At 39.6% G+C, this 25397-nt stretch overlaps 1 long non-coding RNA gene across 2 annotated transcripts in view; it reads left to right on the top strand.

Moving 5' to 3' along the window:
* Positions 1–4818, top strand: part of LOC141564636 (uncharacterized) — a 37703-nt gene extending 32885 nt beyond the window's left edge. For both annotated transcript variants that reach the window (XR_012488671.1, XR_012488670.1), the window contains exon 4: positions 1479–4818. This is a non-coding gene — a long non-coding RNA (uncharacterized LOC141564636). The remainder of the gene's footprint in view (positions 1–1478) is intronic.
* Positions 4819–25397: the final 20579 nt, after the last annotated feature.

Genomic DNA, 25397 nt, shown 5'->3' with positions numbered 1-25397 from the left:
CTGCCCCACTGTCCAGCACCCCAAAGAATTCTCTGCCTCTAATCTAACTTGGTAGGCATCTAGATCTATATATACATCTTGAGACTTTACAATTGACTTTTAAATCCTCACATCTAATAGCCCTTTCCATTTATAATAATAACTAGCATTTACACAAGGCTTTGTAATTTGCAAAGTGCTTTACAATAGTATCTCATTTAATCCTAGAGGTGCTATTATATCCCCATTTTACAAATTGGGAAACAGAGGCAGTTGAAGCAAAATGAGTACCAGGGGGACACAGTTAGTGTCTCAAGACCACATTTGAATTCAGATCTTCCTGACTTCAGGCCCAGCATTCTGTGCTACCGACAAGCTTTCCTATTCATTTTCTTTTTGGAGCTTCAAGAGATGAAGTATCTTTCAGTACGGTATAGGGGAGTATAAATACATGAAGGAATTATTGTTATGGGGAATGAGGGGATGGGAGTCTAATTATAGTATGTGACCTTAAGCAATTCACTTCATCTCTAAGTACCTCAATTATCCCGTCTGGAAAAATAACAATAGGTGAGTAGAATGAATGCATGTATATAATATACACATATAAAATTACCCATGCACATTTAAAGGACATACAACATATGCATGTAACCTGTACATAGGTATAATACATACATATATAAATTCATTTAAATTTGGATATTCTTTGTTCTAAACCTCTTCCAGCACTGATGGTCTAGAAATTCAGTAGTCTAATCTTGTCATTTCTACCTTTTCCCGCATCTCTCCCATCTATACTCTTTTTTTCCTCTCCCAGGGCAACCACCAGAAATCAAGCTCTCATCATCTCTTGCCTAGACTATCTTAACAGCTTCCTAACTGCTCTCCCCACCTCAGATCTTCCCCTCTCTAATCTAGCTCCATATAGTTACATAATTTTTTTTTAAAGGCAAGTCTGACCATGTCACTCCCTTACTCAATAAATACCAATGGCTCCCTGTTACTTTCAACGTCCAACGTAAACTTCTCTGTTTGGCATTTTCAAATGTCTTTCAAAATCTGGCCCCAAACTCACTTTCTAACTTTATTGCACAAATCCCCCCTCCATGTACTCTTTGGTCTGGACAAATTGGTCTTTCTGCTGTTCCTCATATAAACACTTGTGTTCTTTTGAGGTTTGGCTCATGCCACTTTCTACATGAAATCTTTCTGTCTTCCCCTAGTTGCTGGTGACTCCAATCATCTTGTCTTAGTTTTGTGTTTACCTACATATGTGTTTCTCCCCCGCAATCTCAACCTCCTTGAGGGCAGGAATATTTTAAATTTTGTCTTTGTATCCCTAGGAACAATTAGTGCTTAATAAATACTTATTGATTGATTAGCCTGTGCCTTAAGGTGCCTGCCAGCTCTCATACTCTAAATTTTAAGGTCCCTTTCATTTCTGATTTTATTTATTCTAGTGCTGACATTCTGGTTTTTTTTTTTTTTTTTTTAAGTATCCTGGGCCATCACCAGTCACCTTGACCTTTGCCTTGCCACTGGACTTCAACGATTCCTGAGGAGAGAGAAGCTAATGACTTTGTGTCTCTCTACCCCACTCCAATGCAGTCCCAGCTCAAGATATTATCCTAGTGATGATCTTCTTCAAGAACGAAGGATTAGCAATAATTCTTTTTTAAGGTCTTTTCTGACTGAAACATTCTATGTGCTAAGGTTCTTCATACTCTAATATTCTATGTGCTATTGCTTTTTCAAATTCTTATATTCTAAGTTGTTTATATATCTCAAGGTCCTTCTGGCTTTAACATTTTATATTCTAAGGACACTCATCCCTCTGGCATTCTGTTTTAAGTTCCTTTTCAACTCAGATATTCTCTCTTCTGCTCTGCCATTTTGGGCTCTATTTTCTAAAGTTCCTTCCAGTTCTGACATTTTTTCTTCTCTGCTCTATGGTACTTTCAAATTCTTACACCATAGAATATCAAAATTGGAAGGGACCTCATAACTGAAGAAGAATTGATATCTCAACACAATGACAAGGCCATCCAGCCTTTGTTTGGACACTTCCTATGAAAGGAGACCCACCAACAACTGAAAGTAGCTTGTTCCATTTTTTGATAACTTTTAATTCTTAGGGAAGATTTCTTTACATCAAATCTCAATTTTTCTCTTTTTAAAATTTATTATTACCAGTTCTGCTCTCTGTGGCCAAACAGAATGATTTAATCCTTCTTCCAGATGACAGTCCTTCAAATACTTGAGTCTTTTCCCTTCTTCCCCTCACTCCTGACAGCATTATCTTCATTATGCTAAACATGGAATTTCTCATCTGACATCAACTTGAGGCCCTTCACCATGCTGGTTGCCAGGCTTATTAAAATATGGTAAACACAATATCTAGATGTGGTCTGACTAGAGCAAAAGACAGAGGAATAATCACTTCCTTATTTCTGGAAATTCATCTTTTTTTTTTTTTTTTTTTTTTCCCTGCAAGCCAAGGCTATATGATGGGCACATCACACTGTTGGTTTGTGTTTGTTGTGGGATAAAAATCTCTTTTTCAAATCTAGCCATGTCTTCTTTCCTCCATCTTGTACTTGTTCAACTGATTTCTTGTACTCCAGTGTAAGATTTTACATTTATCTCTGTTAAATTTCATTTTATTAGATTAAGCCTTTTGGATCCTGACTCACTGACCCAGTTTTTAGCTTGTCCTTCCTAGTCTGAAAATTTGCAAAGGATACCATCTCTTCCTTCATTCAAATTGCTGTCAAAGATGCATAAAGTCTAATATAGATCCTCAGGGCTCCTTTATTAGAGACTTTCCTCTCAGTTGACATGTAAACATTAAGAACCAGTTCCTGATTCTGCCCACTTAACCAGTTCCCATTCCATCCAACTTTATCAACCAGCTCATATCCCTTCATTATCACCAGAAGAATAGTATAAGATATTTGATCAAACTTTTTGCTAAAGTGTAGCTCAACAATATCTATAGCACTCTTTTTCTCAACTAGTTTAGTAACTGTCAGAAAATATAATTAGTCTGGAATGATCTATTCTGGAAGTGATGTGACTACTGTTTCCTTTTATGTATCCTTACTAACCCATTCTTTAATAATATAATCAAGAACTTTCATAAGAATATAAGTCAAATTCCCTTGCCTATCAGCTGCAAAATTCCATCTTCTTCCCTTTTATAAAAGTTAAGAAATTGATAAAATCTTTATTTTTTAAATATATGGAGAACTGAGCCAAATTTATAAAGATGCAAGTCATTCCCTAATTGATAAATGGTCAAAGTATCTGAAGGGGTAATTTTCAATTGCAGAAATTAATGCTATCTATATGTCATATGAAAAAATGTTCTAAATCACTACTGATTAGAAAAATGCAAATCAAAACAACTCTGAGGTACCACCTCACACCTCTCAGGTTGGCTAATATGATAGAAAAGGAAAATGATAAATGTTGGAGAAGATGTGGGAAAATTGGAATAGTAATGTATTGTTGGTGGAATTGTGAACTGATTCAACCATTCTGGAGAACAATTTAGAACTATTCCCAAGGAGCATGCATAAACCATGCATATCTTTTGATCCAGCAATAATATCACTACCCAAAGAGATCATAAAAAAGGGGAAAGGACCCACATGTACAAAAATATTTACAGCAACTCTTTTTGTTATGGCAAATAATTGGAAATGGAGGGGATGCCCATCAACTGGGGAATGGCTGAACAAGTTGTGGCATATGAACATAAAGAATACTATTGTGTTGTAAAAAATGATGAGCAAGCTGATTTTAGAAAAACCTGGAAAGACTTGAATGAACTGATGCTGAGTGAAGTGAGCAGAACTCGAAGAACATTGTACACCAAAAAAATGGCAACATTGGGTGATGAGCAATTATGATGGACTTAGCTCTTTTCAGCAATACAATGATCCATGATAATTCTCAAGGGAGCTGTGATGGAAAACACTGTCCACATCCAGAGAAAAAACTAGAGTTTGAATACAGATCAAAGTGGACTATTTTTACTTCTTGTTTTGTTTTTTCTTTTTTTTTTTTCTTTCTCGTGGTTTTCCCCTTTTGTTCTGATTCTTCTTTCACAACATGACTAATGTGGAAATATGTTTAACATGATTGTACATGTATAGCCTATATCAGATTGCTTGCTGTCTTAGGGAGGGGAGAGAAGAGGGAGGGAAAGAAAAAAATTTGGAACTCAATCTTATGAAAATGAATGTTGAAAACTATCTTTACATGTAATTGGAAAAATAAAATACTATTAAGTGGGGAGAGGGGAAGAAAATTAAGATATTGGCCTTCAGTACTGCACTCTGTTTTTTTTCACTGGTACCTCTCCCTTTCACTGTACCTTTTCACACATCACATCACTGAGAGTGGTTTAGCAATTATATCCTTAACTTCTTACAATACTCTAAGAACAGATGACTTGATCTGTGCCATGCGACTTGAAATCATCAGTGCAGGCTAGGTGCTCTCTTGATTCAGCATTACTTATCATAAGTGTCAGCTCCCTATTAGCCATTTTTGTTTTGTTCTCTCCAGTCCAAAAGCCATTTTTGGCTCAAATAAAAATGGAAGCAATATAAGAATTAAGCAGTTGTGTTCTTCTCCCTCTTGTAAGTCATCATGGTACCACTTATCTCAGGAAGTTGTCCTTTCCTTTTTTTGATCTTCATCTTTTCCTCAACATAGCCAAGCCCACCCCCAAACTACCAGCTCTTTCATTGTTGTCTTTAACTTTCCTCCCCACTCTTATCTCATTCTGAGCTTTAGCACTCTCAACACCCTCCTTACGATCCCAAGGCATACTTTGGCCTTCAAAACTCTGCCTTAATTCTTAACTTCTGTAGATCTCTTTTAAATAGCTAACTACTTGCAGGGATTTTATTTGCTTGACTCTACATATTTTTTTGTAAGAGTTTGGGATTTCTTTCTTTTTTTCAATGGGGGAAGTGAGAAAGAGAAAAATGTTAGATTTTTGTTAACTAAAAAAAAAAGTTAAAAATTTAGATAGATAAGTTCTTTATGTATCTACATTCTCTATTCCAAGAGTCTTCCCAATTCTAACCTTCCTTTCACACACTAGATTCCCCCTCTATTAAATAGGAAACTCAAGGCTGAGAATTTGGAGGTTTAAGGTAATGACTTGTTGAGTGAATCAACTTCCTTTCTGTAGGTTAGGTGGTAACCTCCAGTAAATAAAAATCCTGAGCAATGGTTTCTACTTGGCTTTTGATCTCTGACCTCTGTTAAGGGCTCAAAGCTAAGGCAGGGGGTATATTAAGGTCACACTGTTCTGGGCTCCAGAGATAATGTGTATAATTACAATAATCATCCCTTATAGGTGCATTTACCATAACCTTCCTTGGAGGTAGTTAGAATAAGAATTATTATTCCCATTTTACATTTTACTCAAGGGTAAAACTGAGGTCCAAAAATTATAACTGGCTTTCCCAAAGTCATAAATCAAGTTAGTGGCAGAATTGTGTCTAGAATCCACGTCTTACTCAGATCTCATCCCACTTTACCAGACCAAAACTGTGGGGGACAGTCTTTTGGTGAAAATAGATTTCAAAGTCCAAAGGAACTAGCAACCCAGCAAGTTTGAATCTGTCCATCTTCTGCTCTTTGCTTTTGACTTGTTAGGACCACAAACCACCCAAGTTCAGAGATGGTTTCCACCAAATCCCAGGGTAATAGATTTTTCATCTTAGTTGAAGGTTGAGATCTGTGTTGATGGAGGGGCACCCATTTCACTGAAACTACTGGTTGGATTTCACTTTCTAAGAATAGAATGATATAAATTCTAATAACACTTTGGGATTTACAAAGTGCTCCTCATCCAATCATCTGTGAGCTAAGTGGTCTCCATTTTATAAAGGAAGAAACTGAAGCTTTGAGAAGACGTTACCCAGCTAATTGGTGATATCATTTCCAAGCCTGAAGCTATCTTTTAAAGTAGGGCTCAGTAGCCAGAGAGGAAGAGGAGGGATCTTGGTACTTGTTGGCATAATAATAGAAAATAAGGAGCAGATGTGTGTATGGGGATGGGTTGGTGAGGTGTGGAGAGCTGTAAGTTAGAAATTTGTTTTTAACTTTTAGTGTTAATGGGGTTCTGGAGCATATTAAAACCTGATAAAGCCTATAGACTCCCCAGAATCATGGTTTTAAATGAGCAAAATAACTCTTGTAGGATTACAATGGAAACCAGTCCTATTGAAATATAGTTATCAAAACTAAATAAATAAACAAAATCTTTCATGTACTCCAGGCTGATAAGGGGAAGGAGAGGAGGGAGGAGAACCTCACCCTTTTTAGAGTGCTCTCTAGGGACAAAAAAAAAAAAAAAATCAGTCCTAGATTCTCATAACCATAAATGGACCTTTGAGACAATCAGTTTCAAATTTATCATTTTACTGAGGGGGAAATGGACACCCACAACAAGGAGGAGTGACTTGTCCAAAGCCAGTTAATCAGTTAAATTAATTAGTAAATTAGTCGAATCGCCAAGATTAAAACTCTGGCTCCTTATACTGGATTCTTTCTAGTGTATCTTGCTGGCAAGAGAGAGACCAAAACTCTTTAGTGTGGAAGAAAGATCCCTCAATCTCCAGAGCATTCATTCTACACACCCCTGACCTCATCTGTCCCCTAGCCACCCCCCCCATCTCTAAGGGGCCAAGATGGTGAATTCTAGGTGCCTGGGTGTGGAAGGGGGGAGCGCATGGAGAAGGCGGGAACCTGGGTCTGATACTAAAGGTGGATTGGTAACCGCAGGAAGTCAGTTATAAAGCAGAGCGATACGTTGGCTCCTTTAATTTCCGGCCACGGCAGCCGGGTTATGTAAAGGCAGGCTAGGCAGGCAGGCAAGGAGGCAGGCGGGGGAGGGAGAAAGAGTGGGCACAAACTGGCAGTGCCCATCATGAGAGAGGGCCGTTCAGAGGGGATGGCTGCAGTGGTCCCAGCTTCAAGCTTAAGTCAGTGGGGAAGAGGGGAAAGAAGCAGAGATGCTATGTGTATGTAGGGGGAAAGGGGGAGTTCCCAGTACCAGGCCACAGGACAGATACTCAGATTACCCTTCCCCCACCCCAACAGGGCAGAAAAGCTGTAAATCATCCCATCCTGATATACACTGCCCTTGGCAAGACATTATGGTAGTTTTCCTAAAGACAAAAGCTCTCAATCCTTTCAGGCTGATGGCGAGGTGGATACCAAGGGAGGAGGTGGTTAAAATTAATTTGTGGGCTGTAACCCCAAGTCCTTGATCCTATTTGGGTCTCTGTAAATCTAGGGGCATGGATCAGATGGTCTGTGAGGAGGCTTTAAGTTCTGACATTCTGTGTCATATGTTCTTTCCAGTTCTGACATTCTAGGTTATATATTCTTTGCCACTCAGACCTTCAATGTTATATGTTATTTTATGTTTTTTGCTGCTCCAACATACCATATTATATTACTTGCAGCTTTGTCACTATGTTATATGTTTTTGCCAATTCTGAAACATTCTATGCTATATATTCTTTGCCATTCCAACCTTTTATGTTACATGTTATAATATATATAATATATATTGCTCAGATATACCATATGTTCTTTGCCACTTTGTCATTCTGTATTATATGTTCTTGCCAGTTCTGACATTCTGTTACATATTATTTTCCATTCCAACATTCTATGTTACATGTTATTATATATGTATATGTATATATACATATATATATATTGCTCAGACATACCATATGTTCTTTGCAGCTTTGTCATGCTTGTTACATGATTTTTCCAGTTCTGATAGTCTATGTTATATATTCTTTGCCACTCTGACCTTCAATATTATATGTTATTTTCCATCTCAGTGTTCTATGTTATATGTTCTTCCAATAGAATGTATTTAGACATTTTGAGCTATATGGTCCTTTCCAGTTCTTATACTATATGTTCTAAGAGCTGTCTCAGGTCTAATGCCTTGGGAGACTGTGGTGTCCACCAGTTGGAAAGGAAAGGTGTCTGGCTGTTGAAGGGGCCATTGAAAGCTATGCTTGTGATTAGGCTCCAGCTGGAGACATGATGCCCTTCCCTGAAGGATGGAGTGGAGGGGAGGGAGAGGAAGGGGCCTCTGAGATGCCAGGAGTGGTGCTTCATGCTCAGACACCAACCTAGAACCACCTCCTACCTTTGGTTCTTCATGTCCTGTGTGCAGGGCTCAGGTTGGAAAGGGCCCCTTCAGAGCTGTCCTGTGCCAGGGCACATGATCAAAGGGGCACCGCAGACTGAGTGGAGACGCTCTGGCAGGGGGCGGGGAAAGTGGGAGGAATGGAGCACAGCGTCCAGGGGCTTGGGCCATGGCTGTTCTCTCCCCCTGGGACAGGATACCCTAGGGGTGACCTCTGGGACAAAGTGAGAGGGAGGTGGAGTCCACAGTTGGAATGTGGCAGTCAAGAGATTCTTCTGCCTAGGAGACCTGGTCTCCTGCTTGGATACTTGTTAGCCAAAGGTGGAGACATGGACAATGGCCCTCCCTTCTCTTGGCCTCCATTTCCCTTCCAGCTTTCTAGTTACTATGATTCATTGATCCCTTTCTGTGCCTCAGTTTCCATTTCTATAAAATACAGATGGTAATATTTACATTACCAGCTTGTAGGATGATGATAAGAAAGTGTTTTTCTCATCCTAAAAGTGCTGTGAAATGGGAGATGATATTGTTTCTGGGAATCTCTGTGCGTGTGTGGGGAGATGATGTACCCAACAGCCTCCCTTTCCAAGATTAAGGGGCCTAGAAAAGGGAAGACCTTCATTCACAAAGCTGGGTGTAGGAAGGGGAACCTGCTTCCTCCCTCCCCCACTTGTAGTGTTTTAAGAAGGCATGGGGTGGGAAAACTCGGGAAAGAGGGCAGAAGTTCCCTCCCCCAACAAGTGGGGGTGACCAGGGGACAGGAACTCAAGGGTCCTTGCCAAATTTCCCCATTCCTTCTTCTGATTCCCATTGGAAAGTTGATTGATTAAAAGGAAAGAGTGAGAGAAAATAGAGGGAGTATTAGATAAACAGAGGAGGAAAGTTGGTTTATATAATCACGGGTACAGTTTGTACTCAACTCTGCACGGATTAAGAGTTGGCATTCAGGAGAGATCATTTCACAGGCTGCTGCTGGGCGGAGCAGGGAGGGCTCTGCTTCCCTCCCCCTCCGCCAGCCAGGCCAGCTGGCTCTCCTTGCCACCTTGCTCTCAGAAGCCCCTTCCCTTGCCTCCAGATCCCCCTTTCACTTCAAACCCATGGGCCTATCTTTGCTGCCCTGGCATTCCAATTGTATGTTCCTCCCAGCTCTAGGTTCTATGTTACATGTTCTTTGCCACTTGTATGTTATATGTTATTTTATGTTCTTTGCAGCTTTGTCATTCCGTGTTATATTTTCTATCTATCAAGCAGGGCAGTTTGCCGCCAATCCAGGGGGATTGTCTCTGAGGGCACTTTAGCAGGGGGTCTACCCTTTCACTGGGGATCAGGAAGCTGAATTATCCGCCCCCCCCATACACGTTTTAGCAAGGTTCCAGATCTCTATTTTCTCTAGATTAAATGTGGGGAGAAAGATTTCACCCTCACCAACCTCCCCGACCTCCCAGGCAGCAGGGGAGTCTTAATGACAGGTTATTGGGTGCTTGGAGATCCCCGGAAAAGAAGGCCAAGCAGAACCTGGCTCTTCTGGCCAGGGTGACTCGGAGATCCTGGAATCTTCCCCAGGCAAAAATCAGGGTCCAAACCTCCTGCCAGGCTGCCTGGAGAGCTCCACGCACTACACTGGAGACCCAGGCTATGAAGTAGAGGAAGAACCAGCGGTCAGGGTTGGACTGGTCCTTAGAACAAAGAAAGACAGAGCTGAAAGGACCCTTGGAATGGAGAATATAGAATGTAAAAGCTGGGAAAAGAGCTTAGAACAAAGAACAGAATTTCGTAGAACATAGAAAGTAAAATGTTAGAGTTAGAGGAGACTTTGGACTTAAAATGTAGACTGTCAGATGAGGGAGTGCCCTTAGAACACAGTGTTTTAGCTTAAAAGAGTTTTAGGGACAATCTTATAATTTGTGTCATGGACACTTTTAGCAGCCTGGGGAAACCCATAGGTGCCTCAGAATCATGTTTTTAAATGCACAAAATATGTAAGATTACAAACAAACATTGAAATGAAATGATCAAACTTTTTTTTTTTTTTTTTTTTTTTTTAAATGATGACTTCCCTAAAATACAGCCATCTTGGAGCAGGAGGTGGATTCACAGATTCCAGCTTAAGAACCAACAACCTAGTCCACTTTTGCTGTTTTTGCAGATATAAAGTGACTTGTCCAAAGTCATCGTGAGTTAGGGATAAAGTTGGGATTAGCCCCCACATCTCTTAACTCTCAGGCCAGTGCTCTTTTGACCACATGCTTATTTCTTCTAGTTAAACTCCTGGGTAACCTTCAGCCCCTGGGCCTTTCAGAAGGGAGAGACAGCGCCCATGGCGAACGGAGATGTTGTTGGCGGGAAGCGGCCATGAGAGGCTGGCGCAGCTGTTGTTGAGGCGGTGCCCTTGCCCGGGAGAGAAACGATGGTGGGGGGAGGTGTGGAACTTTGGCCTCCTTGATTGCCAAGTTGGCGCCTGCCCCTGCCTGAGGACATGGTGGTGTAACTGGGCAGGGCCCTACATGCCACTGGGACGCTGTGGCAAATGCCTGCAGGATGGGCACCAGGTGGGGCCTCCCAGAGAGAAAGAGCGGGTTGAGAGAGTGCCTCCTAGGTACTATCCTGAGTTTCCAGGGCGGGAAACAGAGATGGGCACATTTTGGGCAGTGCCAGTTGGTTGGAATAACAAGAGCTAGTGGGAAGGCTGGGGATAGGTTGAGGATTCTGGGAGGGAGAAGAGAGGAGGGGGCAGAGGGGGATATTGGGTTGAAGGGGAAGAGCAGCCTGGGCCTGTGAAGGAGGAAGGCTTTGAGGGAGGGGGAGGTAAGATAGGGATAGGGGTGAGTAGGATGGGGGAGGCAGCTCAGTCAGGAGGATGAGTTATTTTTTCCTGTCATGGCTCATCCAACTCCGGTATATGGGGGAAAGTTCAGGGCCCCAGCCGCCAGAGCAGTATAAACATCATCACCAGATTCCCAGGTCTGCAGTGGTGTTGCCCTGATCCTGGCCACTGGACCATGGGTGCTGACTGCCACCTGCTGGTTCCCCAAAACCCCGAACCCACCTCCAGAGTCAACATGATATTGGAAAATCTTTGCTGATCCCAGATGGAGCCTTGGGCTAGGCCATGGCCTGAGATTCTGACTCAACTAGTCCCCGATAAATGTCTGAACTAGGCAAGAGAGGAGAGGGAGTTCTCCTCTTCAGCTCCTCCAGTAAGAATCCAAATTTATCTAGCACTAAATAGTTATAAAGCACCTTTCTTACACCCATCGGAAAAGAGGGCAGTTTCTGTGTGATTATGCCCATTTTAATGATGAGAAAAGTGAATCGCAGAGAGATGGATAGTTAGTTAAATATCACAATCATGGTTTAAACCATCTGCTAATTCCTGGCCCAGTGGCCTCCTGGTTACGCACTCCACTAATAAGGCATTGGCTAGTTTGACTAAAATGGAGAGCACAGACTAGACTCTTGTTGGGTTATGGATATCTCCTTCTGTCCTTGTTCCAAATTTGCATTTGTTCCTGCTGAATTTCATTTGATTACATTTATAGAGAGAGCAAGTCAAGTGGTCATTTGGGGGCACCTAATTTTAGAAGGACAGCTAGAACAGGGTAATCAGGATAGGGAAATTTCAGAAATATAGATATGGATAGCACATTCCTATGGAATTTTGTTAGTTTTTTTTTTCTAGGCACATATTTCTTTTCTTTTTAAAACATTTTTTTTGCTGAGACAATTGGGGTTAAATGACTTGCCCAGAGTCACACAGCTAAGAAGTATTAAGTATCTGAGGCTGGATTTGAACTCAGGTCCTCCTGACTTCAGGGCTGTTGCTAGGCACATATTTCTTAAACTGTACTGACATGATTTTTATTTATCAAGCAAACTAAAGAGAAAACAACTAATTGGCTCAATGTATGGAATGGTGGGTCTGGAGTCAGGAAGACCCCCAGGTTCTTACTAGCTGGGTGAGTCACTTAACCCTTTTGGCCTTAATCCACTGGAGAAGGAAATGACAAACCACTCCAGTATCTTTGCCAAGGAAACCCCATGGACAGTATGGTCCTTAGGGTCAGGAAGAGTTGAACACAGCCAAATGACTGTACAACAACAAAATGTAAAGAGAATAAAACTTAGCAAAACTTAATTAAAAAAATTAACTAAAATTCTTTTAAAAAATACAAAATAAAAAAACCATAATCCGAAATAGCAATTTTCATTTTTAGAAGAAGGCATTAGGGTGTGTCTGAGTGTTCTTGGCACACCCTGTTCACACACCTATGATAGATATCATAGAGCTATATTCAGATGGCAGTCATAACTGGAATATGACTATGAAAGGATATTACATTCAAAGCAAAACAAAATCTAGTAGATCAGTGGAATTGCATTCTATATTAAGAAAATATACACATGAAGATAATCCAGAAACTGGATAAGGGAAACATGAGAGAGAACTTTGGGTGAGGATGAATGAAGGGAGAAACACAAGTGATATTGTCAGCAGATATACTAGAGATCTCCTTGACAAAAGAATGAAATAGATGAGATGAGGAAACAGATTTTAAACCTGGCATGCTATGTATGGTAGAGATGGGAACTTCAATTATCTAGATAGCTTCAAAAATTCCCTATGCCAAAAATGGAGCAGTGTATGAATTCTTGACTTGTTTTTACTAATCATTTCAGTCTTCAAAAGGTAGAAACAATGGAAGGGAACTGTTATTTCAGAACTGAATCTCACCAACAAAACCACTTATGCTTAGTTACCTCCACCATTCTTCTCTACTCCTACATCTATCTGGTCTCTAGATAAGAAATTGCTATGGACTAACTGGGTTCACTATAAATTTGTTTATCTCAACTGTACCCTTTGTTCTGTGTAACTACTTTATTTTTTCCCTATGTTTTTATTCCTCCCTAACTGATACTTCCCAGAACAGTTGTTCCAAACCTTCTAGTCTTCTCAAATCTCCTCCAACTGCCCCTGTTCTCCTCCTCTCATAAGAAGACCTCAGCTCTTGTTTTACGGATAAAATGATATATTATTGGGGCAGCTAGGTGGCGCAGTGGATAGAGCACCAGCCTTGAATTCAGGAGGACTGGAGTTCAAATCTGGTCTCAGACACTTAACACTTCCTAGCTGTGTGACCCTGGGCAAGTCACTTAACCCCAGCCTCAGGAAAAAAAAAAAAGATAAAGAATGATATATTATCACACATCACAAACACCCTCAACATTATCTGTCCTCTGTTCTCGTCTTGTTTGATTCAGGATGTAACAGAGATAATTTGTATTTCTTTTAACCAAGTCTGACCTTGACTTGTTTCTTGATCCCATTCCCTCTAGCTACTTGCCTTTATTATTCCGGTCTTTGATCTCTCCATTCCCCATTGCTAACAAATATATCCAGGTCTCCCCTGTCCTAAAAAAACAAAAAACAAAAAACAAAAACCCTCTTCGTTGGATCTTGCTATCTCTTTAAGCTATCATTTTATGCCTTTCCTTCTGTTCACAGCCAGTTTCCTAAAAGTTATCAACATTACTTTTCTTCCCACTAACTTTAGTCCCTTTCAATTTATCTTCTGACTTCATCATTCAACCAAAACTGTTCTCTCAAAAATTACCAATGATTTGATAAATATGATGGGGTTTTCTCAGCCCTTATCCTTTAAAAATAGGAATCTTATGAATGGATGCCCATCAGTTGGAGAATGGTTGGGTAAATTGTGGTATATGAAAGTTATGGAATATTATTGCTCAGTAAGAAATGACCAGCAGGAGGAATACAGAGAGGGTTGGAGAGACTTAAATCAACTGATGCTGAGTGAAATGAGCAGAACCAGAAGATCACTGTATACTTCAACAACGATACTGTATGAGGATGTATTCTGATGGAAGTGGAAATCTTCAACATAAAGAAGATCCAACTCACTTCCAGTTGATCAATGATGGACAGAGGTAGATACACCCAGAGAAGAAACACTGGGAGGGGAATGTAAATTGTTAGCACTAATATCTGTCTGCCCAGGTTGCATGTACCTTCGGATTCTAATGTTTATTGTGCAACAAGAAAATGATATTCACACACATGTATTGTACTTAGACTATATTGTAACACATGTAAAATGTATGGTATTGCCTGTCGTCGGGGGGAGGGAATAAGGGAGGGGGGGTAATTTGGAAAAATGAATACAAGGGATAATATTATAAAATATATATATATATAATAAAAAAAATTAAAAAAAAAATAAAAATAGGAATCTTAGAATCTTTGACTTCCTTCAAGGCTTATCTCATTGGTTACCTTCTATAGAAAGCTCTTCCATAACTTCTTGGTTGTCAATTCTTCTATTCTTCTCAAATTATCATGCACAAACATATCTGTCTACATAATGAATCAGGAGAATATAAATTCCTTGAGACCAATAATAATTTTTCTTTTTTTGGTCTTTATGTCTCCAGTACTTAGTTGAACCACAGTAGGCACTTATTGGATTGGGTTAAAGCTAGCTGCTGCTGTAGAAATGGTGAAAATCTTGGGAAGAGGTAATCATTCCATTTAGCATTTGTACTCAAATAGAAGACAAGTCTTGAGCATAATTTAATATGGACTCTAGATTTTGGAAATTTTGGGGGAAATTATTTCATTTACTTATTTATTTATTTTAGCTAGAGAGACAGATCAAGCAACAAATAAGACTACTGATCAAGGTGGATGGGATGATAATAGACCATGGAGAGAAAGTCAAGCTACCCAGCTCTAATTTGCTTGTTTTCTCTTTCAAGGGAAATGATCTTTGGATTGGAAAGGAACGAACAAAAATGATTAATAGGGAGTTGATATCCAACATAAGTAGGATCCAACTAATGTAGAATTTTGTTGTTCTAGTCCAGAAGACATCCTTGGAAAGCCACCATCAGAGATCTTTGAAGGATGGAGAAGTAAGGGAGAGTTACCACAATATTGGAAAGGGGTAGATGTTATACAATTTATTTTTAAAGGGAAAAGACTGGATCCTACAATTCTAAGTCAGTAAGTCTGACTTTGATTCCTGGCCACATTCTAGAAAGTACTAATGAAGAGATGGCTAGTGAGCACATAACAATGGAAGCAGTCTCTTAAAAAAGCCAGAATGACTTTATCAAGTACAAGTTATGCCCCATTAATCTCATTTCTTTTTTTTTTTTTTTAATATTTTGTTATTAAACTGATAGTTCAAAGGAATGCTCTTATCATGGCATTCTTAACCACAAGGTGGTGGAAAAACAGGTTAAAAAACAACACTAATGGCTAAATTTGGAACTGGTTAAATTACAAGACTCATAGGATTAAGGAATGCAGGTGAAAAGAACCTTAGAGATCATCTGGTCTGTCTAAATTTGTTTTTCTGTGGATGAAGAAACTGAGGCCCAAGAAAACTGTGACTTATCCCAGTCCAAATAAGGATTGGGATTGAAGATGGGATTTGGATTTATGTCCAATGACTCCAGAGCAAGGAGCTCTTTCCATGGTACCCTGATGACTTGAAGAGCGGTTATTAATATTTAATTCAAAGTCAACTTGGAAGTAGATCATCAGTAGATCAGTGCTTGATCCTGTGCTGTTTAACATTTTTATCAATGACTTGTGAAACTATTAATCAGCTATCATTTATTAAGTGCTAATGTGTCCTATGTGTCCTATGTCCTATGTCCATGTGTCCTAATCCTGAGGATACAAATTTAAGAATAAAATCCTTCTTCCTCTCAAGGAGCTTATATACGAATGGAAACAAATATATATATACCAATATATAGGAAATAAATATAAACAACAAATTAACAAATGAATAAAGGCAGTTAAATTTAAAAAATAAATAAAAGGCAGATGGTTGGAAAGAGAGGGAAATAACAAAAGCTGGGGATGGGGACCAGAAAAGGCTTCATGTGGTACCTCAGCTAAATCTTAAATGAAGAGAGGAATTCTATGAAGTTTAATTAAGGAGATAATGTGTTCCATGTACAGGGGATAACCAGCACAGAGATAGAAGACAGAATGCTCTATGTGAGAAATAAAAATAAGGCAAGTCTCAGAGGTAGATGGATGTCCAATATGGCTGGAAAGAGATTTGGAGGTCAAGTTATGTAGAGTTTTAAAAGCTAAACAGAAAGTTCATGTTTTATCCTAGAAATAACAGAGAACCACTGAAGCTGATTAAATAAAAGTCACATAATCAGATCGACATTTGAGGAAGGTTACGTTAACACCAGTATGTAGGATGGTGGGGAGAGAATGAGTCAGGGAAGACCATTGAATTTCTTACAATAATTTAAGCAAATGGTAATAAAGGTCTGAACTAAAATGGCTGATGTTAGCACAGAGAAAAGGATTGATGCTAGCTATGTTGTAAAAGTAGAAACAACAAGATTTAGACACTGATTAGATTATGAAGAGAAGGAGGAGAGAGTAGTTAAAGATGACATTGTGGTTATAAATTTAAAAGCCTGGAAGGAGGGTGGTGTTTTTGACAGAAATAGGCAAGTTTGGAAGGGAAATGGGCTTTTGGAGAAATAAGTACTATTTGTTTTTGACATGTTGAACTTGAGATGTCTATGGAACATTAATTTGAAATGTCCAATAGGCAACTAATGAATACAGGACTGAAATTCAGGGGAGATACTGGGCCTGTGTGTGTGTGTGTGTGTGTGTGTGTGTGTGTGTTATGTATGTATTTATTTGTATACACACACACACACACACACACACACATATATATATATATATATATATATATATATACACACACACACTCTCATATAATACATCTATGAGTCATCCAACTAAAGTTGTTAATTAAACCCATGGGAACTCATGAGGTCAACAAGAGGAAAGAAGAGGGCTTAGGGCTGAGCCTTGGGGAACACCTCTAGGGAAAGGGGAGGATCTGGTTAATGAGCCTGCAATGTAGAATGAGGAATGATCATACTAAAAGGAGGAAAGCCAGGACAGAACAAGGTCATTTAATCTTAGGATAGGAAGCAATATCAACTATAGCAGAGAGGTCAAGTAGAATAAAAGCAGAGGAAGGATCATCAGGTTGATTAAGAGATGACTGGCAACTTTGGAGAGCTCAGTTTTAGTGGAGGTTTGAGTGTGGAAGCCAGACTGCTAAGTCTGGCAGGACTGAATGATTAAGAATGAAATCTGCTGGAGAAAGAGAGGGGGTGGGATCAAATGCACTTGTATAAGAATTGATCTTATCAAGGAGGAGGACCTGGGAGAAAGGAGGAGAGACTGGATAGAAGAGGAGAAGAGGAAACTCACTTTAACTGGTCTCAATTTTCTCAGTGAAGTAAAAGACACAAAAAGGCATGATCTTTATCTGGGGGGAAAGGAAGAGGCTGATGTGGTAGGCTTAAGGAGAATTAAGTTTGGAATAACTCCTGCGGGGAGTGATACATGGAATAAAACAGGAAGGAATGAAAAGATTTCCTTGTTGCAGTGAGGGTCCAGTTGCACTGGAATAATGAGTTTATAGTGTACCCATCAGCTTGAGTTGTATGATTTTCTCCAGGTTTGTTCGGCAGCACATGGGTAGGTGTAGAGGAGGTGGATAATGGGGGTAATCCAGCGCTGGGGTTTGGCAAACAATGAAAAAGCATAGATGGCATGTTAAGCAAATTTGCAGATGATATGAAGCTGGGAGAGATAGCTCACTGAATGAATGAATATGACTGAATGAGTGTGACAGGAATCAAAGAGGTCTCAATAGGTTAGAATGCTAGGCTGAATCTAATAAAGTGAAATCTAATATGGATGAATGTTGTCTTACACTGGGTTCAAAAAATCAGCCTCACAGATGGGAGTAGTGTAGCTGGACAGTAGTCCCTCTAAAAGTAATATGGAATTTTGAATAGGTTGTAAATTCAATTTAAGCCAGCAGCGTGAGATGGCCGCTAAGAGAGTTAATGGAATCACAGTCTACAATGAGAGGCAGTGTTCAGAACTAGAGAGGGGATAGTGTCCCTAGATTAATCTGACCATATTGGGAGTACTACATTCAATTCTAGGCACACCACTTTAGGAAAAATACTGATAAGCCAGGAGTTCAGAGAAGGGCTTGAGTTCATTCCATATACAGATCATTGAGGGAGATTGGGGTCCATTAGCTGGGGGAAGAGAAGACTCAGCTATCTTCAAGCAATTGCACAGCTGACATGAAGAAGAGGGATTAGGCTTGTTTCCTTTGGCCCAGAGGATAAAATCAGGAGTATGGGTGGCAGTTGTATAATTTGCAGATTTTGATTTAGGTAAGAAAAATATCCTAACAATGAGAGCTATCCCAAAGTGCAGTGAGCTACTTAAGAAGGTGAGTTTTAAGCCACAGGAGATCTTTAGGTAGAGGTTGAAAACCTTTTGGTTGGCTATGCCATCCTATACATGTGGTATAGGCTTGGCCTGGAGAGCCTTTAAGGTTTCTTTCTATTCTGAATTTGGTAATTGTGTTATATCAAAAGGTTCTGAGAAAAAAGTGGAAGAGACACCAAAGCTTAAATTTCTACCCAATAGGAATAAAAAGACCTCAAAAATGAAATTCTGAAGATTCAGAAACATATATATTGAAGAAGAAAGGGGGATGCTATTTGAAGAAATGTGTTGGTGGAGCATCAGATTCATAGACAGGAGACCTGAGTTCAAATCTAGCCTCAGACATTTGCCAGCTCTATAATTCTAGACAAATCAACCTCTGTCTACTTCAGTTTTATCACCTATAAAATAGGAATAATAATAATACCAAATGTTGGGAGGATAAAATGAAGCAATACATGCAAAATACTTTACAAACATTAAAGCTTTATATAAATGCTATTTATCATGATAATGATATACATAAGACCATTAGCAATGTATATAATACACCAGCAAGAGCAGGTAAGAGGATGGATATAAAAAAGGAACACATCAGTTCTATAAAATTAGTGTCAGTACTACTAATGTTCAGAATGACCTGAAGCCAGTAATGAATGGTAAGGATACCAAAGAAGGTTTTTGTATTGATGTTAGGGGCAAGAGGAAGATCAAAGAAGGAACAGAACTGCTTCATGAGATGGATGGGATAATGGTAATGGATGATTAACAGACGGTAGAACCACTCAACTTTTTTTTTTTTAACTTCCATTTTCTCTGCCAAGAAGAATGAGCTCTCACCTGGAAAGATCAGAACAATAATGGCCATTAGGAAGTTGATACCCCAGATAAGTAAGAAGATAGAAAGAAAGAACCTAACTACTTTTGATTAATTCACATCACATGGCCAAGATGAACTACATCCCAAAGCACAGAAGAATAAGTATGTGTGAGTGCTGTGCTAGGTTCAGTGATCCCTGAAAGATTATGTGGAGAAAACACTGCTGGAAGGGCTGTGAGAAAACAGGCACATTTATTCACAGTAAGTGGAACTGTAAATTATATCAATGATTCTGGAAAAGAATTTTGAATTATCAAAAATATTAAATTGTTCATTCCTTTTGATCCAGAGATTTTGCTATTGGGGATATATTCCAGAGAGGCTATTGACTACAAGAAAAGATTCATATAAATAAAAATGTGTACAGCAGCATTCTTCACAATAATAAAAAGCTGGAAGCAAAAGAGGTACCCACTGATTGGGGAACGACTCCACAAATTACATTATTACAAAGGTAATGGAATACAGCTTCATTATAAGGAATGATGAATATGAAGAATTCAAAGAAACATGGGAATACTCGTATGAAATGATGCGGAACAAGAAAGCAGAGCCAGAAGAGGAATCTACATAGCAACTGCAACAATGGATGTAAAGTCAATATGATGAAGCAACAAAATTCTGGTCAAATACAATAGGCATTGTTAGTATAGTACTGCTATGATGAAAGGATGCATTGCTTATTTCTGTTAATAATTGATAATCTATTTTATTTTGTCCTTTATAGAGAGGTCTGTTTTGTGTATATGTTGGAAAAAAATAAGTCATGCCGAAACCAAAATGAATCCCCCAAAATGTTTTTAAAAGAAAGATCATTAAGAATATGAGAAGTGTTTCCCAGAAGAGATATGTTGTCTCACACTATATGCTAATGATTTTGACCTTGATTTCTGACAAAATTCTAGAATACATGAATAAAGGGAAAATTTGCAAATAAAGGAAAATTGTGTTCCCTAAGAGCCAGCATGGCTATCTCAAGAATAGTTGATGATGAGTGCTTTTTTTGTCTTTTTTGCCAACAGGGTTGCTTGTCTTTGGATTGGAAGAAGGAGAGAAATATAAATTTTGTTGATTTCAATAGGCAATTGCCAATGTCTTTGGTACCATCCTAAGGGTTCAGATGGAGAGCTGGATGGAGAACTGGGTGTTAGACAATATTACTGTTGGATGGATTCAGAACTATTTGTTGATTTGATGTCAACTTGAAGGAAAGCCTCTAGTGTTGTGCTCCATGGGATCTCTGCTCAGCCCTTCACTGCTTGACATTTTTATCAGTGTCTTAGATAAAGGGATAGATATCATGCTGACAAATCTACAAATTATACACAAGTAGGAGGGATAGTGAATGTGTTAGATAAAAAGTCAGGATCCAGAGCAGTGTCCACAGGTTAAATGGATGGATCAAATCTAATTTTAAAATGTGTTAGGAATGAATCTAAAGTCTTTTTGTTGAGTTTTTAAAAGTCTACCACCAAAGTATGAGATGAAGGAATATTGGCTTCCTAACACTTCATGGGAGACAGATTGGTATGGTGGAAGGATGACTGATCCAAACCTTACCTCTGCCACAAAGTACCTGTGTGACCTTGAAGCGACAAGTCACTTCACCTCTTAGGGCTTCAGTTTCCTTATCTGATAATTGAGGGTGTTGAACCATATTATCTCTCAAATATCTTCTAGCTCTAAATTCAAGTTCTATGAGACTACACTTGGAGTATGGAGATTACCTATTTTAGGCAGTACATTTATAAGTAAGAAGATTTCTGGATAAGGGCAATGAGGATGAGGAAGAGCCTTTGACATCTAAGAATCTCCTGAAAGAACTAGGAATGATTAGCTTGAGAAAAAAAAAAGACCTAAGAGCATATAAAAGCAATCTTCAGGTATTTGAATGGCTATGATGTGGAAAAAAAAAAAAAGAATTAAACTGGTTCAGTTTGACATCTGAAGGTGAATTGGAAACAGCAAGTGGAAATTGCAGAGAGGTATCATTCCTCTAAATCAGGAGTGGGAAACATCTGACTCAAGGATTGCATAAGGCTGGAGAAATCATTTAATCTGACCCTACCAAAGGTGATGATGAGTGAAAGCTAGTTACAACAACCTCTCACTGCTTGAGTTTTTTAAGTTGATCATTTTGTGTGACCCACCAACAATGTTATAAATATTCAAATATCTGCCCTTGGCAGGAAAAAAAAAAAAAAGGTTCCCCACCCCTGCTCTGCATCCTAACAATGAGAGCTACCACAAAGTCGAACAAGATGATTTAAAAGAGTTATTCTTCTTCCCTGAAGGTCTTCAAGCTGAGGATGGATGACTATGGCAAGTATGTTGCTGCAGGGATTACTCTTCAGGTGTAGGGTGAACAGATGCTCATTGAGGTCTCTTCTAATTCCAAGGCGCTTTTCCTATTATAACATGGGACATCAGACAAGGCAACCTTCTACTAAAAGGCTGACACATGCCCCAGATGACTCAGAATCAAATCTTGCTCTGAAGGAAACAGCCTTCAGATTGACCATAGATCCTGACTTCTGGTGGATGCAGAGGGAAGATTTCAACCTAGCCTCTGGAGAGAAGACATTATAGATGTCTGTTTCCATCCTTTCTTCCTTTCCCTACCTCCTCCCTACCACATTAGAGGTGACCCCCAGGCAAGTGTGCCAGTACAGGGCAAGGAAAGTTTGAGAAGAGCCAAAGATGGAGATTCCTCTGGTCCTATACTGCCCTCTTTCACATCCCAGGGGTATCACTGCTTCAGTCTCAGTCCATCCCAATTTAAAGTCGGAAAATGTGGGAGCTGGGAGGGACCTAGGAGTCCATTTACTCCAGATGTTCTTTGTTCTAAGGGCCCTTCCAGCTTGGACATTCTATGTGTTAAAGGCCCTTACAGATTTAAACTTATAAATTTAAATCAAATTAAACTAAAAAAACAAAAACACACACACACACACACACACACACACACAAAAAAAAAAAAAAACAAAAAAAAAAAAACCTTAGACTGGGAAAAATGAGAGGGGAAATGACCCACCTTTAAGACTTTGATAGTAGGCTCAGGAACAAAACCAAGTGTCTTGCTTTTAGGTCAAACCTTTGCCTCTCACCATAGTCCCTTCTCTAGGGACTACATAGGATTACAAGAGTTAGAGATGAAAACATTTTTGAGATCCAGTTCCAACTTCCTCATTTTACAGATGGGGAAACTTGTTGAAGATAGTTTCCTCTACTATAAAATATACCAGATCCTTTCTAATAGATTTTCTGGTTAATAAGCATTCTATAAGTCTCTGTGTGTGTAGGTGGGTGTGCACACACAGGAGAGGCAAAAGACTCAATATTACTATGCCCACATTTCTTCCGAACAGTTCCTATTTTTTCAACACAAGAGACAACAACTTGAGGGGAGGGAGTTGTTTTATTGAATATTCATCACATCCACCCCAAACAAAACAAAACAAAACAAAACAAAACAAAACAAAAGATGCATTCCAGCATGGTCTGCATCCAAGCTACTCTGCCTCCTCTCCTGACTACTGTTTCCCTGCTCTCACCTTCTCTGTCGGGACAGAAGATCTAATCTAGAGTGATTCCAAGCACCCTCAGATTCCACTCCCTACATCTCGGATTGGTTGGGTAGGGACGGCCTCCCTTCCCTGCCCCACCCCACCCCCAGCTCCAGCTGTTAGCAATTCTCCTGAAAGGGGGTCATTAAGTGGCCCAGCTGTGGGCTTGCTGATAATCGACAGACAAGCAATATTTTAATTTTCCGCCGGGTCTTGATTATTCGTCTGCGGTTTGTCCGCCCAGTCATCAGCCTTTCTCTAGATGGGGGTGGGGAGAAGGCAGAGGAATTAAAGTAGGCAAGTGTCAGGATGGGGGAACACCTAGCCCTATTTATATGTCCCCGTGACATCTATCCACCCCCAGATTCCCTCCATGCCTCCGTCTTGCTGAGGCTCGAAACTCAACCATTCCAGTTATAGCCTCCTCCCCAGTCAACGAATCCCACCCACTAGGCTTTCTGGGTAATCCAATGTGACAGTTCAATGCAATCCAACAACTAAACAAAATAAGCCCATTAGAAAGATACAAACAAAGTATTATGTGAAGTCCAAGCCAGGGAAGGGCCATGTCTGGCTCTGACATGTGTGTATTAAGTCCCTTTCCAGCTCTGACATTCTATGCTCAAGGATCTTCTTATATTCAATATTCTGCATTTTAAGGGTACTCCTTAGTGTCCTTTTGTGTCCTAAGATCCTCTGAAACTCTAACATTTTGTATTTTAGTTTTCCTCCTAGCACTGGTATTTTTGTTTCAAAGAGTCCTCCTACTTCTGACATTCTAGGTTCCAAGGACCCTCTCAATTTTGACATTCTAGGTTTTAAGGAGCCTCCCAGTTCTGACATTTTAGATTTTAAGGGCCCTCCCAGTTCTGACATTCTAAATTTTAAGGGCCTTCCCAGTTTGTTTGTTTGTTTTTTTGTTTTTTTGTTTGTTTGTTTTTTTGTTTGTTTGTTTTGGAGGTTGGGGTTAAGTGACTTGCCCAGGGTCACACAGCTAGGAAGTGTTAAGTGTCTGAGACCAGATTTGAACTCTGGTCCTCCTGAATTCAAGGCTGGTGTTCTATCCACTGTGCCACTTAGCTGCCCCGACATTTTAAGTTCTAAGAGTACCTTCTACTTCATCTAAGAGCCCTAACTCTGACATTCAATTGTCTGTGTTCTAAGAATCATCCTACATTTAGCCTTCTAAGTTCTCTTCCAATTTTTCTATACTATGTTCTAAGGTTCCTTTTAGCGCTGACATCCTATGTCCTAAAATCTGAGGTCTCTCAATGCTCTGATTTCCTATATGGTAGAATTCTGAGCTTCCGAAAGAGGGCTGCCTTCTAAGCTGACCAGAGTTCTCCTTTCTTTCTGTCTTGAGAGTTCTGTCCTTCAGGATTCAAAGGGCCTTTGTTGTCTGTAGTCTACAGTCAAAGGCTTATATGGAGAATTTAGAGACCTTTAGTCCTAGGGCTCTTAATTTTTTTTGTGTGTGTGTCCTTGATCTTTTGGCAGTCAGTCTGGCAGAGCCTATGTACCCTTTTTCAGAAGAATGTTTTTAAATGCATGAAATAAATGTGCATGGTTACAAAGGAAACAAATTATATTGAAACACAGCTATTCAAATTTTTAATAAAATAGTTCAAGGACTCCCAGGTTAAAAACTCCAGATTTAATCCAACTCTCCCATTTTTGCAGATGAGAAAATTCCAACTAGAAAAGGAGAGTAATTTGTTCAAGTCAGAGGCAGAATGGGGCTGGAATCTAGGTATTCAGATTCTTCTTAATACTCTTCCGTTATGTTAGTGCCCAGATCATCTAGCCAGAAAGGAAATCTCCTCTGGGAAACAGGGGAATGCCTGGGTCTTGTCTCCCAGAAACTGGATACACAATTGGCTATGGAAAGTTGGATCCTTACAATGAAGACCATGATCAGACCACAGAGACCATAATATGGTCCCCTTTATTCTGTTGTCTATATCCCTAAAGGAAAAGGAGAGGAAGGGGTTCTGAGATTCTGTCAAGAAAAGAACTTGCCCGGCTGCTACCCTGGGGAGGGGGTAGTCAGAGACCCTTTGAAAGTGGTTAAAGAGCTTGATTAGCCCAATGGGCCTGGAGTTGAATGCTAGAGTAATTCAGACAGCACAACATTTCAGAATTAGAAAGTACCTAAGAAGTTCTTGGAATGCATAAAGAAACATTGTTTCCAAGAATCAGATGGTGACTAGTCCCTCTGCTCTCTATCCTGATCAGACCACTGGAAACGTTGTTTTTTATTTATTTTTGTTGATTTCTTAGTAGTATTTTCTCCCCCCCCCCCCATTACACGTAAAGATCCTTTTTAACATTCTTATTTAAAATGGGCCATACTTTAGAAAGGACATTGATAAGTTGGGACTCTGTCACATGAGGACAGATCGAAGGAACTGTGAATGTTTAGCCAGA

The sequence above is a fragment of the Sminthopsis crassicaudata genome, chromosome 1 (genome assembly GCF_048593235.1).
Source record: "Sminthopsis crassicaudata isolate SCR6 chromosome 1, ASM4859323v1, whole genome shotgun sequence".
Classification (NCBI taxonomy): domain Eukaryota; kingdom Metazoa; phylum Chordata; class Mammalia; order Dasyuromorphia; family Dasyuridae; genus Sminthopsis; species Sminthopsis crassicaudata.
This window is presented reverse-complemented; position numbering and strand designations above follow the sequence as displayed.